This window comes from Nannospalax galili, unplaced genomic scaffold (assembly GCF_000622305.1).
Source record: "Nannospalax galili isolate Female #2095 unplaced genomic scaffold, S.galili_v1.0 scaffold762, whole genome shotgun sequence".
NCBI classification, from domain to species: Eukaryota; Metazoa; Chordata; class Mammalia; order Rodentia; family Spalacidae; genus Nannospalax; species Nannospalax galili.
The window spans coordinates 1,560,972-1,578,652 of NW_008350126.1; the positions used below are offsets into that span (position 1 = coordinate 1,560,972).

A 17,681-nucleotide genomic window follows, 5' to 3' on the forward strand; every position below is an offset into this window, starting at 1 on the left:
TATTGTAGACTAGTCCCAACAGTCAGGAAGCTGATGTACATACAGTCAAACCAGGCCAGATTGTTCTTTTGCAGAGGAGAACATAAAAGGAACAAGTGAGGAGAGAGAGAGAGAGAGAGAGAGAGAGAGAGAGAGAGAGAGAGAGAGAGAGAGAGAGAGATTTGCTGGACAAGAGCAGAGTGGGGACAAACTGGCTTTCTAAAATGATATTGGATATTAAACAAAGTCCAAATCGATGTGGAGGGAGACAGCTGAAAGGAGATACAGGGCATAAAAACTAATTGGCCTGATTGTTGGCTTTCATCTGGGCTTGTCTCATGTTCCTTCCCCAGCTCCTGGAATGGTATCATGCCAGTAGGAGTTCCTTTGTGAAGGGCTGTCCACGTTTTGCCCTCCTAGTCTTCCTTTGGATGAGGGGATGGATGAGTGGATTGCTGATGCTGTCCCAGTCCATGAACAGAGCTTCACAGTAGAGTCAGATCTGGCCACACCTCTGAAAATTCCTTCAGGACTCCAGTTGCAAACGCTGGCCCTGTCTTGTGTAACTTTTGCCAACATCCTGCACACTGCTTGGGGTTTGTGTGAACGTTCCTGTAGAGACTTTGGTTCTTACCAGGTTTTTAGCTTGTTGAATGCTGTGCTGATTCAAAGTGTCTTTTCTGCAGTCTCATGGTATTCAGTTTTGTAAGTAACACTTGGTCTGAGTTTCTGAGAGTGTAGTTCACAGAGGGTCTTAGGCTGCCAAGCACCACAGCTGTGGATGTATAGAAGGTTGATTTTGTAAGCTGGCTACTGTGCACTGTCTTTCAATAAGCATGGATGTTCAACGACCTCTGTTGCCTAATGGCTCAGAGTCATCAAGGTGTAAACCCAGGGGGGTGGAGGAGAAGATGGCGGTCTCCACAGGAGTTAAAGTTCCCTGTAATTTTCGCTTGTTGGAAGAACTTGAAGGACAAAAAGGAGTAGGCGATGGTATGGTTAGCTGGGGCCTTGAAGATGACGAAGATATGGCACTTACAACGTAAACAGGATGATTATTGGGCTACCAGTAACAAACTATGAAAACAGAATACATACCCTGAAAGTAGAATGTGGACCTAAATACCCAGAAGCTCCTCCATCAGTTAGATTTGTAACAAAAATAATATGAATGGAATAAATAATTCCAGTGGAATGGTGGATGCATGGAGCACACCAGTGTTAGCAAAATGGCAAAATTCCTATAGCATTAGAGTTGTGTTTCAAGAGTTAAGACTTCTAATCATGTTCAAAGAAAGCATGAAGCTTCCACAGCCACCAGAAGGACAGAAGCACAGCAGTTAATTTTAGCGGATCTCAAACTTGCCTTAAATCAACAACCTTCTACTCATGTTAATGTCTTAGATTCAATATCACAATACAAAATACCCACACATTAAGTAAAAGAATTCCAGCTGGTAAACATGACCCAGACATTTGTAAGAATATATTAATATATGTATCTCTATTATGTCTTCAGGAACAGGAAGAAATGTGCAGCACAGTTTTTCTTTCTCGTTAAGGCATTGTCATCTAAACATGAGCCTGGAGTACTCAAAATTGAACTCAGGTTATAAGCCAAAGGCATGAAAAGGAGTATCAGAGGGCAGCAGAAGCGTTCAAGTTTCTGAAAACTAAAATCTCAAGAAGGAAGAACAGAAATGGCTTGCTTTATCCATCGTAGAGAGCTACAGTTGAAACTCCTTAAAGCAGCAGGTACAGTGATATTGTCACAGATTGTGTTAGTTTTGGAAGAGCTGAGGGTGCTGACTACTAGTAGTATCAAAAATAGGTTCAGGATTGTTTTGATACCTGCATTTATAATAAAAAGATGTTTGGGGATTGGTGGAAAAAAAGATGTAAATACAGAAATGATGTAGGGCTGATGTGATGGCTTGACAGTAAGTGGCGTCACCTGGGAGATGGGTCTCTGGGTATGCCTATGGGTGATTATCCTGATTGCATTAACTGAAGTAGGAAGACCCTCCCACTGGGGGTGGGGCCATTCCCCCACTGGATCCTCGACTGTATAAATGGAGAATGGGCCCTGAGCAGCAGCATGCATCCATTGCTCTCTTCCTCTGACTGATAGTCTCTCTCATCCTACTTATGACACTTTATAAGGCCCTTCTGTTTCAGAGTTATGTGCTTCATCTCACTGGACTGTATGTACAGTCATGGCAAATACATGTTCGCTGGAGACACTGACTGAGTACATCAACTGTGGAATCAGTGGACCTGAGCTCAAGTTCTGGCCTGATCAGTCTTGAGCCTCACAGAGCTTAATATTTTATTTAAGAATCAAAGCAAATAATGTACAAAAAAATGACCCTCCATAGAGAAGTGCTCTCACTCCTGTCCCAGCTACTGGAGCCCACATTCTCTCCAGGTCCTTTGCAATCTTGCTGCACCTTGTGTTTCAAGCTGCTCCCTCCCTGGTTCTGCCCTACAAACCAACAGTGCAGGGTGATTTATTTTGCTCTCAGTTCCTGTAAGGAGTTTTGTCTTTGAAATGTCTCATCAGGTAAGTGTGCTTTTGCTTACCTGATGTTTGTACCACACCAGGTAGTATATGCTAGCAATGTAATTTGTGGTGTGGGCCTTGTACTATTCCACATAAGCTTTGCCTTGGAAGGGTCAGAGACTAAAGTCAGCCACTTTGGTGGTCAAATTCAGGACACTGGCAATTCAGGAGACAGCCGAGCTTCCCTGACTGGCGATGTTTCACATGTGTTAAGTAGCACTTTTGGAGACCTACATGCTGCCCATATGATGTCGTTGGAGAGAAAACCTGTAATCTTGGACCTCCCTTGGTCCCACCCTGCATTTGCATCTATTCCCTTGGCTGCTTTTGAACTATAAGAAATCATAAGCAGAGGCATGCCCATTTTCAATGGAGTCTATGAGTTCTTCTAGCACTTATTTCAAGAGGAATTCATGTGAACCAAGATTCCCAGAAAAAGGCTACACCTGTGTTAAAGGTTCTATAAGACTGATTACCTGATTAGAATTTACTGAGTATGGAGAACTGGAACATTAAAAAATCCAGAGCCAGCCAGGCATGGTGGTGCATGCCTGTAGTCCCAGCACTTGGGAGGCAGAGGCAGGCGGATCTCTGTGAGTTCAAGGCCAGCCTGGTCTACATAGTGAGTTCCAGGACAGCTGGGGCTACAGGGAGACCCTGCTTCAAAAAGACAAAAAAAAAAAATCCAGAGCCAAATTATCTTGGGCTGTCCCTTAATTGCCACTGTTAAGCACAGTTAAGTGGAAGACATGTAGTCCACCTCTGTATCTGATGTCATACCCTTTTGTAATGTCTTAAGATATGACTAGCATTCTGGAAGTTACAGCATGCCATAAACAGTACCTGGGGATTTCCCTGCTTTGTAACCTATCTACCTGATGTTTCCACCAATGTATCTGTAAAATGCCTTAATTTATGGCTTTCTTTTGTTCTGCAATTATTAAAAACTTCACGAAATCATTTAGTTGGAACATGCTATTTGGAGCAATCTAAATCCATGTTCCCTGGCTATGATGGCTCATATTCCACTCTGAGGTAAGATCTATGTACATTGACAATCATGGAAGCCCATTTGTGGATTATCTTTGCATAGCAGTTTTGGACCTCTGCTGAGTGGTAATCTTCCCTCCAGCCCTGTTGCTTTGCTTAGTCCAACCTGTGCTGGTCAGGGGAGTAGACCCACCCAAGGGGGTGGTATTTTAAAAAATGGATGCTTCTCTGTGACTGCTTGGGCAGACAGACAGTTCCTGAACTCTTACAAATGTTTTAGCCTGTGCTCCCTACTGTCCCCTTAGCCCAAATGTTTGCCCCCAATGCCAGGGCAGGCTAAATGGCTGAAGGCTACCTTCAGTTTCTCTCCTGTATGTTCTCCTCTGTGACAGGGCCTCCCCAAACCCTAGTCCTATAGCCTCACTACCTTTCAGGAGAGCCCAGTGGGTAACTCAAGGTCTGTACCCTCAAGCACGAAGGCCCCAGGGCCTAGAGACCATGAGGAAGGCAGTGAGAGCTGGGCTATGAGGTCCAGGCTGGTACAGGAGGGTGGAAACAGTTGCCCACAGCCCTAGTGGCCCTCAGGAGGTGGTTACAGTGGCTCAACTCCCAGCTGGAGCACAGGAGACAGGCAGAACATTCCCACTGAATAGGACAAGGAGCTCCTGGACTTCCAGTCCTTAGGGCAAAAGTAGGGCTGTTACCCAGCAAGGACTACAGCAACCATGGAGCTCAGATATATGGCGTGTGCTAAGGAGGTATGCCTCAAACAGTTTCACAGAACAACCCTTACCCAATGGAAGATATCACCTGTCAACATTGTAAACTAGATGTTCCTGCCCAGTGAGACTTTGCCAGATGGGCCTGAACACCCCCATCTTTGAGAGTTGCGTGGGGGCTGCAAAGGCGAACACTTGTGTGACAGCACTTTTGTCTTCAAATAGATCATTCAGTGAATGTCAAAAATGGTTCTGCTGGACATGACTAATGGAGCAGACAAGTGAGTCTTTCCCCAGCCCCTTCTTTTCATGGTTCCTTTTTCAAAATATTTAGTGAAAGGCAGTGTGTTCTGGCAAAGCCTGCAATTAAAGGAATTACTGCAATAGCAATGATGTGTGTATTCACTCTTTTCACTAGAATTCTGGAGACTAAACTTAAAATTTTGGGGATTTGTTTATTTTTATTTTATGTATATGAATGTGTTGCCTAATGTATGCAAATGTACCTGTCTAATTGACATGGAGGCAGTAAGTTAAATGACAAGAGGAAGTCTTTACCCATATTTGGGGAGAGAGAAAAGATGGGGTGATTCTCTGCTTGAACTAGTTCCTAACTTGGTCATATTTCACCCTTAGTGCTGGATGTGGTGGTAATGGGGTTTCCTGCAGGCCAGGCTCAGGGCACACAACATGTCCACCACCTTCTTTTTATTCATTTTTGCAACTTTGAAGGTGTTTTGACAGAAATCATTTCATTTAATCCCCAAAGATAGCAAATGAAGCTGGGCTGCCCTTCCTTCCCCAGTGACTGAACAGAAGTTCAGAAAGTCAAGTGTGTCATCTGCTGTGGTTTCTAGAATGTCATAGCGAAGAGACGACGCTCCTCAGGATTGCATCCCCAAACTGCAGGATTTTGCACAGCAATTTTTCAGTATTCTACTTGGCCTTGCCTTGCAAAGTCGTGGGTTTGGTGTACTGTTTATAAACGTGTTTAATTTGCATTAAGATAAACAGACTGAAGATAAATTATTCAGTGCCATTGGGTCTTATAATTGAATGGTTGGTAGAGACAATTCTCGTTAAAGCAAGGTATTGTAGAAATGAATCACAAATAGATATTCTAAACTGAACCGTATAATCAATGAACTACTTTATAAGTGTAGTTATTTTGCTAGTTTTTAAGGGATGTTTTAAAAAGTATCACACACTGAGTAGTTGAACAAGAGAGACTTATTTTCTGACAGTTCTGGAAGCCAGAGGTCTGAATTCCATGGGTCAGAAGAGTTGGCTTCTTCTGAGGGGCTGTGAGGGAAAATATCTATTCCAGGCTTTTCTCCTACTTTCTGGAGATTTTCTGGAAATTGTTAAGATTCCTTGACTTATAAATGGATGGTTTTGGCCTTTGCCTTCAGCTTGACATGATGTTTTTTTTTTCTGTTTATGTTAATGTTCTAATTTCTCCATTCTAGGACAGCAGCCAGACTGGATAGACTAGAAGCCCACCTTAGTCCGATGAAGTAATGTTAGCTTAATTATGTCTGTGGTGACTCTGTTTTCAAACAAGCTCACCCTAAGCTTCTGGAAATTAGGACCTGAGCATGTTTTGAAGTGGACACAGTGAATCTGTAACAAGTATACAGACTAGGGTGCTGTGACCTACAGCAGAGTGAGTTTCTTAGAAATTACTGCCTTCAGATTCCTGAAAATGGGGTGGGAATTTAGACCCTAGAAGAAAAACATGAATGTAAAAGCCTGAGGATTTTAAAAGTAAGATTAAGATATTGCCAGATCTTTTAATAGCTGGCTTATCACCTCACACAACAGTAAAACTCATCTTCTGTCTTTAAGCAGTTTACCTTCTTTAGATCACTCTACAGTGCTCAATTAGTTTCATATGATTTAGATTTTCCTTTTTTCCTACCCATATTCCATTGGTTTACAAAGAAATCCAACTGAATCATATCCTTATAAAAGCAAATCCATGGTCGAGCAGGACCTTTGACTTATCTTCATATAGGTGGAACTGGTAAAAGAAAGGAGCAAGGGGCTCCTCCCAAGCCCATGTGACTCCTGAGGAACAGATCCTCAAATGACCTTAAGAGTAAAAATAAATCGGTTTACCTGGACCAACTGTATGGCCTTCAACACCCAAAAGGAAAGTATAACCAAAGATTAAAGGGGCCAATATAATTTCATAAGAGTCCATATGTATAGCCAAAGGCTACATAACAAGCAACGACTCCAGACAGGTGATACCTTCTTTTGAGTTGTTGGCCAGGGTAGCCAAAGGGATTCCCGGATAGTAACCCAGCATAGAACTGGGAAATTGAGCAGACCCCAATCTTATCCAAAGGAATATTGACAACTTATTACCACTAGATGAGGAACAGCATAAGGGCTCTAGTGGGGGGAGGGAGGCTATGGGAGGGTGCTATCTGAGAAGTGGGTGTAAAAATAAATAAATAAATTTTTAAAAAAATTAAAAAAGAAGCAAATCCTACTACCACTGGAAAGAAAGAAATCTAACTGCCTTATATCCAGGCCCTTGACCCCAGCAACAGTACAGTTCACAGGTAGATGAGACTGTTCATGTCCATGGAGCCACAGCTGTCAATCAGCTTGTAAGGAAGTGGAGAGATAAGTAGATGTCGAGTAAAGAGGGAGTCATCTCCTAAGCAAGGTGAGAGCCTTCAGTGACAAACTCCTACACTTAACAGGGAAAGCTGCCTCCTCTTTAAAGACTATTATTATACCTTCAAAGTTATTGTATTTCTTTCAACTAAAACTCTTAAGAAACTTAGACTAAATCAGTCATTGTGTAATTCTGACTCACCTTTTTTAGATGCTCTAGAGTAAACTTGGCTCATAGTCGTGAACTGAGCATGCCCAGAGGCATTCTTGTCCAGTTTCTTTCCCTTTGGAACATGTGTTCTATGATTTTGAGCTAAGCCTTCCCAGAGCATTTCTGTCCATCATCTTTTCCTTATGAACTTATGATCTATGACCCTAGACTGAGGATGTTCAGCAATATGATCCTGTGTACAAGTGTTTTCCTGTATGAACATGTAAGAGGCTCTTTTCTAAAATCTCCCCACCTCCTTTGTTTAAGGAGAGCATTACTTTGCAGATGTCATTACTTGCTTCAAGTAACAGACCTTTCTCCACTCAACTTCTGGTTGCACTCACTGGCTTTCCATTCACCACAAGGGGAACCCATTGCCTTCAGTTACAAGAGATTCCGTTAGTTATAACTCCTGAAAAATGTGCAGTGGGCATCCTAAATCCTCTCCCTAGCACCAGGATGCGCACCATACTCTGGAACACACTGTCATTCAGCCTTTGATTCATTTAAAAAACTGAAGTGCCTGCAGTGAGCCAGGTCTATAGTAACTGCTAGAGGTAAAAACAAATGATTCAGTCTTTCGATGTGGTGGAAGAGAAAGCAGCAATTTTATTTCATGTATTTTCCAGAGCCACAGAAGTTTTCTGGAACAAATTTTGAAGGAATGTCACTGTATTAGTCAGGGTTCACCAGAGAAACAGATTCAATAGTGTGGAGGACTCCGGGGGCGTTTACAGAGAGATTTACTTTCAGACGCTGCTACAGTCAATTTTATGGAGCCATAAACCTCCAAATCTGGAGTGGGCCAGTATACTGGCTACCCAGGGAGGATGATACTGCACTTTAAGTCCATTGGGCATCTGCTGGCAGAGTTCCTTCTTGCTCAGGGAAGGTCAATGTTTTATTTTCTTAGGCCTTCAACTAATAGATGACACCCATCTACTTTACAGAGGATAATCTGTTTTACTCAGAGTTCACGGTCTTAAATGCCAATTTTGCCCATAAAACTCACCCATACAAAACTATCAAGAACAATACATGACCAAATACCCACTTGGACATGGTGACCCAGCCAACTTGATACAGAAGGAATCATCACAGTGAAATAAAATGGTTGTCTAGTGTTTTGTTTGGGACTGTACCCAGGTTTTCACAAATGTTGTGTTAGTCTCTACCATGTATGTACTAAACCCCCCACTTCACCTGCTGGGCTTGCTGCTGTGAGGTTGTGCTCTTTGCATCTGTCCCCTTCTAACCTTGTCTCAAAGAGCTCTTTCCACAAAGCCTTGTGCTCCTTCCAAGCCATCCACGACAACATCATCTTTGATGAAAACTTTGTAAGATACCAATTACATCTCACTGTAGTCTCTGACTGGTTTTTTAAGCTTGTCTTACCTGTTGTTGTCCATGTCCCTATATTGCATCCTCTTGGACTTCGACCCTTGTCTGGAGCCACCACACTCTCTGACCTGGCTGATTTGTGCTCTGGCTGGAGCCCCTTCCTCCTTCCACTTTCAGAATAATCGTCAAGGTTCAGCTCAGTATCAACTCCATTGGAAAGATTGTTTGACTCCATGAACAGATAGATTTCCTCCTTCCATGGGGACTGGTATCACCTTTCTATTGTTACAACAACTTACCTGAGACTAGAGAGCATATAAAGAACAGAAGTTTGCATGGGTTGGAAAGTTCATGCATGAAATTGAAGCTGTCATCTGTTGAGGATCAAGGGCCAGCCCTATTGCATGGTAGAAGGCATCATATGGTGAGACAGAGCAAGCTTGTTAAAAGCTTAGAAGAAGCTCTTTCTTTTCTTACAAAACTGCCAATGGCATCATGGTCATCTACCCTCATGACATCATCTAACCCTACCTCCCAAAGGCTACTATAACAACTTACCTGAGACTAGATAGTATATAAAGAACAAATACTATGAATATAGGATTTACTCATAGCAAATACTATGAGCATAGGATTTGAGCATTAAATTTCCAACCCTTGAACTTTTGAGAGACACGTTTAAACCACAGCAGGATCTCACAGCTCTTTGGGTGTTCTCTCATTGTACTTACATGGCTGGGTGAGGCTTGGGTAATTTCATCCTCACAGTCTTCTCACCAGAGCCTGGAACACAAGCCACATCACAGTTGTACCTGAATAAAGAACCACCCTGCCTTGGGCCAAGTCCCCTCCTTCTGCCTGACACCTCTGAACTAGCCTGGTAAGTCAGATCTAGCCCACATCCACTAAGTCTTGATCCCCCGGTCAATTCTCCATGTACCAGGGCTCACATACAATCAAAATGTATTGTATGAAATGCACAAAAATTCAGCAATTTTTTAATGTTAAGATTAAGAAATGCACACACACACACACACACACACACACACACACACACCAGCCTGGCTTTTAACATTTAAGGCCAAGTGTGGGCCCGAACTCTGAGTTTGTTTCATCTGATCTCTCAGGAAACTGTGCTCCTGAACCAAGCCTTACTCGTACTCAAACAGTCCCTCCAGCATGAACTGAGGAACCGCAAGCTTGGATCCACCCTTGTCTTATCACAGAGTCTTGCCCCTTGCTCCCTATATCTCATAGATACAACAGTCAGATTTCTCAGTTCTCACTGCTCTCAATGAGAATATGAATGTGCAGCTTTTGGTGCTCTGAATTACTAATTTAACCACACCCACATTCATTCACTATCTTGGATGGAGGGCAAAGTGGGAACCTGAGGGATCAAGGTCAAATGCCTGGGCCACAAGATCACATGGCTCACTGAGCTCATTTACATTACATAAACAGTATCTTTTTGGTGCAAGTTAGTTAAAAGTCATTAGTCCAGATTCTGTCCATATTGTGAGTCATTCCTACACATACTCATCACTCAGCAAATAATGATAAAATGATGTTTTGTAACGAACAGGCATGCCTCTTTAAATGCATAGGAAATGTGGGGTGAAGATGGAGGAAGAGAAGAATACTTTCACCCCATCCTGTGTTATAGCCTGGGAGAACTGCAGAGGCAAATATAGAAAATGTCCTTTGTGGAACTGTGTGCAGTGAAATCTATTTGGACAGGTGACAAAAGCCTTAGTGGTAGGAGGATTCGAGAACATTTGAAGGTACTTGGGATTGTGGTAACAGGCCCTTGAGGACACTCCTTCCCTGGGTCACCTTATGGGAAACGACACAGGCTTGACCTCTGCTTCCAGCCAGGAGGGTCATTTATTAACAAACCCCGGTAAAGAGTGTGGACAGCAGATGGATCAGAGGCAAATGTGTGTCTAGTGCCAAATGTCATTTTCTTAGAGAATGTTTTCCATCAGAGGTGCCAGGGTTGCTGAGTGGGACATCTGAGTCTTGTTATATCATTCCCAAAGGCTCACTGGAGTCAGGGAAAATGCTCTCTCTTATCTGAAGGAACTGGCCCTTGTTTGTCCTGAAGATGAATAATCCACGGGAAGCCCTAGGTACTGTTAGGATTTCTATTCTGAGAACATGAATACATATCCCAAAGTAGCCCTTGCCTTTTGGATAAGGTGGTACCTCGTTTATCACCAGCATCCTCTGCCAGTGTTGGTGGAGTGGAAAAGACTCCACTGTGGAGTCAGAGGTTTGCATCCTGGGCATAGAATAGACCTGGGCAAATAGCAAACTCAAGCTCACTTCATATTGATTACTCAGGTATTACACCACACACTTAGTTATTGTTCAAGGTCCAGGAAGATTGGCATTCCTCTTCTCACTTTGGGAATGAGGAAACTGAGGTCCTGAGGTATAAAGGACACACTCAGTGCAACCAGCCCAGGTGTGTCTGACTCTAGTTTTCATCTTCTTTCTTCCTGTACCTACTAAATTTATGATAAAACTAGGCAAAATCCAGGGTGTGGCCCTGCAGGCTGCCTTGGCAGAATACCACAGCTGCCTTAAATAGCAGAAGTATCTTGTCTCAAAGTTCTAAATGCTGGAAATCCAAGATGCAGGCATTGTCTGGCTTGGTTTCTTCTGTGGTCTCTCTCCTCAGCTTTTAGACAACCCCCTTCTCCTTGTGCCCTCACAAGGCTTTCCCCTGTGTGCCTATACCTTTCCCTGGTGCCTTCACGTAGCTTTTCCCTTGTGTTGTCTGCATGCCCTGGCGTCTTTTTGGACATCTAGCTAAGTTTCATCTTCCTTTTGCAGGGGGTAGGTTGTCCTGGGGACTGATAAATTTCCTCTTCCTGTGGTAGCAGTCATACTAGTCATATTAAGTTGGGCCACATGCTGATGGACTCATTTGAACTTAATTAACTCTTTAAGGTTCCTCTTTCCAAATGCAGTTAAATTCTGAGGCACAAGGCTTCAAAATTTCAAGATATGAATTTAGAGAAAGACAACATTTCCCCCTTAGCTTAAATCCAACGTGTGTTTATTCCCTGAAAAGGCTTTTTTATTCTACCTTGTTCAGAATTTAAACACTATGGATTCCAAACCCCAGATACTCAGTGATGCCAACCTGCTCCATGCAACTGAGACATGCCAGATCTTTTCCAGCTAAGAAAGTAGAAAATAATGATGATACATGATGAGTGGTTCCTGCCACAGGCTTGAACAAGTTTGAGCAAGGTATCTCTGGCTCTGAAGACTGTTTCGCCTCAAGCTTGCTTATATATTCCAGGCTCTTTTGCATCTATTATAAAAAGTTTCTGCATGTATATGCCTTTCTTTTCATCTCCAGGAATTTTCACAGAAGTTCAGATGGTTTGAACTGGCCTTTTATTGGTAGGAATTTCAATGTGGCTCTCAAAAAGAAAAAAAAAAAGTCCATTGAGGGCTCCAATTGATGCTACCTATGCCTAGTCTGGAGTCATTTTGAATAGGTGGACTGAAGCCTACCCACATCTCCATACTTATCCCTACCTTCCTATCCCTGTAAGTGGGCTTCCCTCTACCTTCGCTGAGAGCCAATATGTTTAGCTCCTTCATGTCTTTGTGCCTTTAAATGTGCTGCTCTCTCTGTCTAGAATGTTCTTTCCGTTGACCTTCAGAGTGGAGCAGGAGTCAGTTCCTTTGAGAAATTTCCTTGATAGATCCCAGAATATTAAGTAACTATCATTAGGATGCAAGTTCTCTTGCCAGCAACAGTCTAATTTCAGCACTGTAACCTAATGAATTACTCTATCAGTAACTGCAGAAGATTGGTTGCTGTGGGTATCAAAATCCATGAGTGCTCATGTCCTTTTATAAAATGGTATACTGTTTGTATTATAACCAACATAATCCTCAAGCATATTTTAAATCATCACTAGATTATTTATAGTGCTATGATGTGAACACTGCCAATAACTGTCATACTTTATTAAGAAGCGATGACAGGAGCAAAGCTTCCATAGTTCAGTGTGTGTGTGATTTTATATATATATGTGTGTGTGTGTGTGTGTGTGTGTGTGTGTGTGTGTGTGTGTGTATGTATCTGGTGCTCAGTTGGTTGAATCTGCAGATGTAGAATCCATGGAGGGCTGGCTGTAGCTTCTTTCCTTCTCTACTAAGAATCTGATCTAGGAAGTGGTTCTGGCTGGTGCTATCACTGGTGCTTGAGTTCCTTCTTGACTGTTGCTCTGTTACGCTTTGGACATTGTTCCTGATAGTCTAGAATAGCTCACCACCATATGCATGTTTCAGCCATTTGGAAGTGGGAGGAGAAAAAGCAGGTCAACAGCTTGCTTGACAATTGTATATATTCTTTTAGCTTATTTCCCAGTGGTCAGGATTAATCACAAGGCCACTGTTAGATGCAGGAGAGAGAAGCTGAAGGCACTGAGGAGAGATGGCTCAAGACAGAGACTCTTCCTATGTAGCCTAAGCTAAAAGACTTGAGATTTTCATGTGAAAGGGATAGATACTGAGTTGAGATAACTAACAATGGACCATTTTAATTCATGCACACTGTTCTGCTCATGACAGGCATCTGAATCTCTGGCCTATACCACCGAATGCTAATTGTTCCTCAAAGTTTCTAATGACCTAAAGTGTCCCAGTTATTGCTGAAGTGCTCTTGCCTGAAACCTTCTATATTAAATCAAAATTGTGAGCTACAGTTTGCACACAGGCGTGTTGTACTCTGTATATTGTTCTCATATACATTGTACAGTCTTGCCTCAAAAGCTAATTGGAAGCACATCATACTGTCAGGAGTTCTTAAATAAATGGAGACCCATGAACTCATTTTGCAATCTAGTAAAACTCTGAATGCCTTTTCAAATTTAAGTGGATTTTTAATGCATAAAATAAAACACAGAACTGAGAAGTGTATCAATTATCTTGAAATACAGTTTTAGTACAAATTGACTGAAGTAATGTTTCAAACTTCCTTATATTTTGAATGGTATATATAAATGTCTATCTTTTAGAGAATTTATTTTTTAAAGTAGTTTTGATTTGTATCTGCCTAATAGCTATGGATGTTAAACACACTTAAAAAAAGTATTTATGAGCCATTTGTATTTCTTGTTTTGGGAACTTTTGTTCAGTTCCATAGCCCATTTTTAAAATTGAGGGTTTTTTTGTGTTTAATTTTGTGAGTTCTCTGTATATTCTAGACACCAATCCTGTCAGATGTATAGGTGGCAAAGATTTTCTCCTGTTGGGTGGATTTCCACTCCACTGGACTGACAGTTTCATTTGCTGTATAGAAGCTTTTTAACGTCATGAGATCTCTCTGTTGATTGTTATTTCCTGGGCTACAGGGGTCATATTAAAAAAGTCCGTACCTGTGTCTTTAGCAGTTTAAGATATCAGGTCTTAGCTGGGTGTGGTGGCACACGCCTTTAATCCCAGCACTTGGGAGGCAGAGGCAGGCAAATCTCTGTGAGTTCAAGGCCATTCTGGTCTACATGGCGAGTTCCAGGACAGCTGGGGCTACAGGGAGATCCTGTCTCAAACAAGACAAAAAAACCCACAAACAAACAAACAAAAAATTTATCTGTCTGTCTGTCTATCTGTATTCCCACACATGTGCACATGCCACAGTGAGCATGTGAAGGTCAGAATACAACTTGGAGGATTCGGTTTTCTCCTTCCACTACATGAATCCCGCGTGTTGAACTCAGGTCATCACACTTGGTGGCAACTGCCTTCAAGACAAAAAATATATATATATATATATATATATCAGGTCTTATGTTGAGGTTCTTGATTCATTTGGAACTGAGTTTTGTGCTTGGTGAGAGATAAGGATATAATTTCATTTTTCCACATGCTGAAATTCAGGTTTCTCATATCATTGTTTTTAAGATGTTGGTCTTTTTTCCAGCATATATTTTTAGCATCTTTGTCAAAAATGGAATTATATAAGTCCTCTATTCTACTTCATTTATCTACTTGCCCATTTTTGTGCCAATACCACATTGTTTGTTAGTACTATCTCGGTAGCAGTTTCCTTTGCATTGAAACAACTCTAGGAGAAGGATGAAGCTGTGAGATTCCAGAGGTAAACAAGGGTCACATGTCTGGGAAAGCAGAAACTTGCAAGGTTCTCAAAGGCCTTTCTTAATATATAGAAGGCATAAACAGCTGCCGAGGGAGGAAACTCTGAACAGTTTAGTACCAGAGAAGAGATTCTTGAACTGTTGAGCTGCCTGCAAGCTGAACAGAGTTCCAGGGTTTCGGTTTTCACGAGTCTTCACCCCTGTTGCGGTGGCTTTTGGGTGATGTAGCTTCCTTCTGTGTGTATCATTCGACTCCAGTTAGTAATCCCTCATCCATTCTCCTATTACAGAACCCAATAAAAACTCACTGATTTACCAAGTTGGACTTTGGTGCAATTGTTACTTTGGTCTGCCATGGGTTCTTTTCCTGAGGGAATAGATATGTGTGTTGCATTTCCTGAGGAAAAAAGTCTTTCACATAAAATCTGACTCTAGTATAATTTTCAGTCAGGTAGGCCGACACTTCCCACAATATTCTTTTTACTTCAAGGTTGCTTTGGCCATCCTTGTCATTGTGCCACCGTATAAATTTGGAGATCGTTTTTCTATGTCTGGGAAGAATGGCCCTGAAATTTTTATTGACACTTCCCTGAATCTGAAGATGGCTTTGGGTAGGATAGCCATTTTTACAATATTAATTCTTCCAATACATAGAGATGGAATGTCTTTCTATCTTCTAGCATTTTCCTCAATTCTTTTCCTTCAGTATCTCAAAGTTTTCACTGTAGAGGCCTTTTACTTCCTTGACTAGATTTATTCCCAAGCATTTAATTTTATTATTTTTGTGGCTATTGTGAGTGGGATTGTTTCCCTAATATCTTTTGCAATGTGTTTGTTATTGGTATACGGGAAGGCTATTGATTTGGGTGTGTGTGTGTGTGTTAATTTTGTATTGAATCTCTTTGCTGAAAGTGTTCATCAGCTCTAATGGGGTTCTAGTGAAGGTTTTAGGGTCTCTTGCTTATAGAACCATAGCATTTGACAATAGGGATACATTGACCTTTTTCCCTTTCTGTAGCCCTTTCATTCCTTTGTCTTATTGCTCTAGCTGAGACTTCAAGCACTATATTGAATAGGAATGCTGAAATATTCCTGGTCTTTGTGGGAATGCTTTGAGTTTTTCTCTGATAAGCATTATGTTGTCTAGAGGCTTGACATACATAGCCTTTATTTTACTGAAGTATGTTCCCTGTATCCCTAGTCTCTCCATGGCTTTTATTATGAAGAGATGCTTAATTTTGTCAAAGGTCTTTTCCATATCTATTGAGATGACCATGTGATTTCTGTATTTGGGTCTATCTAGGTGATAGATAACAGTCATTAATTTATGTACGTTGAGCCATGCCTGTATCTCCTGAACTGAGCCAACTTGGTGCTGATGAGTGACCTTTTAATGTGTTCTTCAATTTAATGTAACTGTTTCATTGAGATTTTTGCATCTATGTTCAGGGAGATCAGTCTGCGATTTTCTTTTGCTTTTTCTTCCTTTTTGTTGTGTCTTCTTCCAGTTCTGGTATCAGAGTATAACTGACTCCATACAGAGTTTGGATGCTTTTCTCCCTTTTCTTTCACATGGAATTATTTCAGTACTATTGATGTTATTGATGTTTTGTTATTCTGGTAAAGTCCTGCAGTGAATTCATCTGGTCTTGAGCTCTGTTTTTTTTTTAGTTTGGAGCCCTCTTATTACTGCTTCAATCTCATTGCTAATTATGCATCTATTTAAATCATTTGTTTCTTCTTTGTTTAATTTTCATATGTCTAGAAACACATCCATATCTTTTGGATTTTCAAACTCAGTGGAATAGAGGTCCTTATTTCCAATGAATTTCATTAGCATCTGTTATGTAATGCCTCTCTTCTCATGTCTAATTTTATTGATTTTGGTCTTCTCTTTTTCTTTTGATTGGATTGACTAAGGATTTATCAATTTTATCTTTTAAAACAATCAATTTCTTGTTTTATTGCTTATTTGTATTTTGTTTGCTTGTTTGTTTCTCTTCATTCATTTCTGCCTTGATTTTAATTATTGTTTTCCCATATACTATTTTTGGGTTTAGTTTGTTCTTGTTTTCACAAGGCCTTGGGTACATCATTTTTTTTAAAAAAAATTATAGGTACTTAGCACAACGAGCTTTCTTTTTAGGGCTGGCTTCTTTGTGTCCCAAAGATTTTGGTACGTTGTGTGTTCATTTTCATTCAATTCTAGAATTTTAAAATGTTTTCTTGATTTCTTCAGTGATCCATTTATCATTAAATCATGTATGGTTTAGTCTCAATGAGTTTGTATATTTCTGTGGATTCTATTGCTATTGATATCTGGCTTTATTCCATTGTGGCCAGATAGAATAAAATAAGTCATTTTAATTTTTCCTGTATTTCTTAAGAGTTGCTTTATTGCCTAATATGTGGTCAGTTTGAGGGAAAGTTCCATGAGCTGCTGAGAAGAATGTGTGTGCTTAATGCTTAACGAAATGTTCTGTAGATATCCTTTAGGTCTATTGATTTATGATGCCATTTAACTCCAATGTTTCCTTGTTTAATTTTATCCAGATGACCTGTTGACTGGTGAGAATAGGGTATTGAAGTCAACCAGTATCACTCTGTTGGGATTCATTTGTGATTTTATATCTAGTAGTACTTGTTTGATGAAATTAGGTGCATTTGTATCTGGTGCATTTATGTTTATAATTGTAACATCCTATTGGTGGATTTTTCCTTTAATGAGTATGAAGTACGCCTCCTTATCTATTCTCACTAGTTTTGGTTTGAAGCCTATTTTGTCATATATTAGGATAGCTATGCCTGTTTGTTTCCTACTTCCATTTGCCTGGAATGTCTTTTTCTATCCCGTTACCCTAAGGTGGTATCTATTGCTGATGGTGAGGTGTATTTCTTGGAGAAGTTCTTGTTTTTCTAACCCAGACTGCTAGTCTGTGTATTTGTATTGGGGACTTGAGACTAGTAATAATCAGTTATTGATATTTGTGTCTTTATTTCTGTCATTTTGTTGATTTTGTGGTATTTTCTTAGAGCTCTTTGGATCTGATACTGTTTATTTATCCCCTGTGACTGCTTGAGTATGTTTATTCTTCTCTTCAGTCCAAAGAATTCGTTCTAGT

The 17,681-nt window shown here is 40.9% G+C and overlaps 1 pseudogene; it reads left to right on the forward strand.

Annotated features, from left to right (window-relative positions):
• Positions 1-881: 881 nt before the first annotated feature.
• Positions 882-1,323, forward strand: LOC103745411 (annotated as a pseudogene).
• Positions 1,324-17,681: the final 16,358 nt, after the last annotated feature.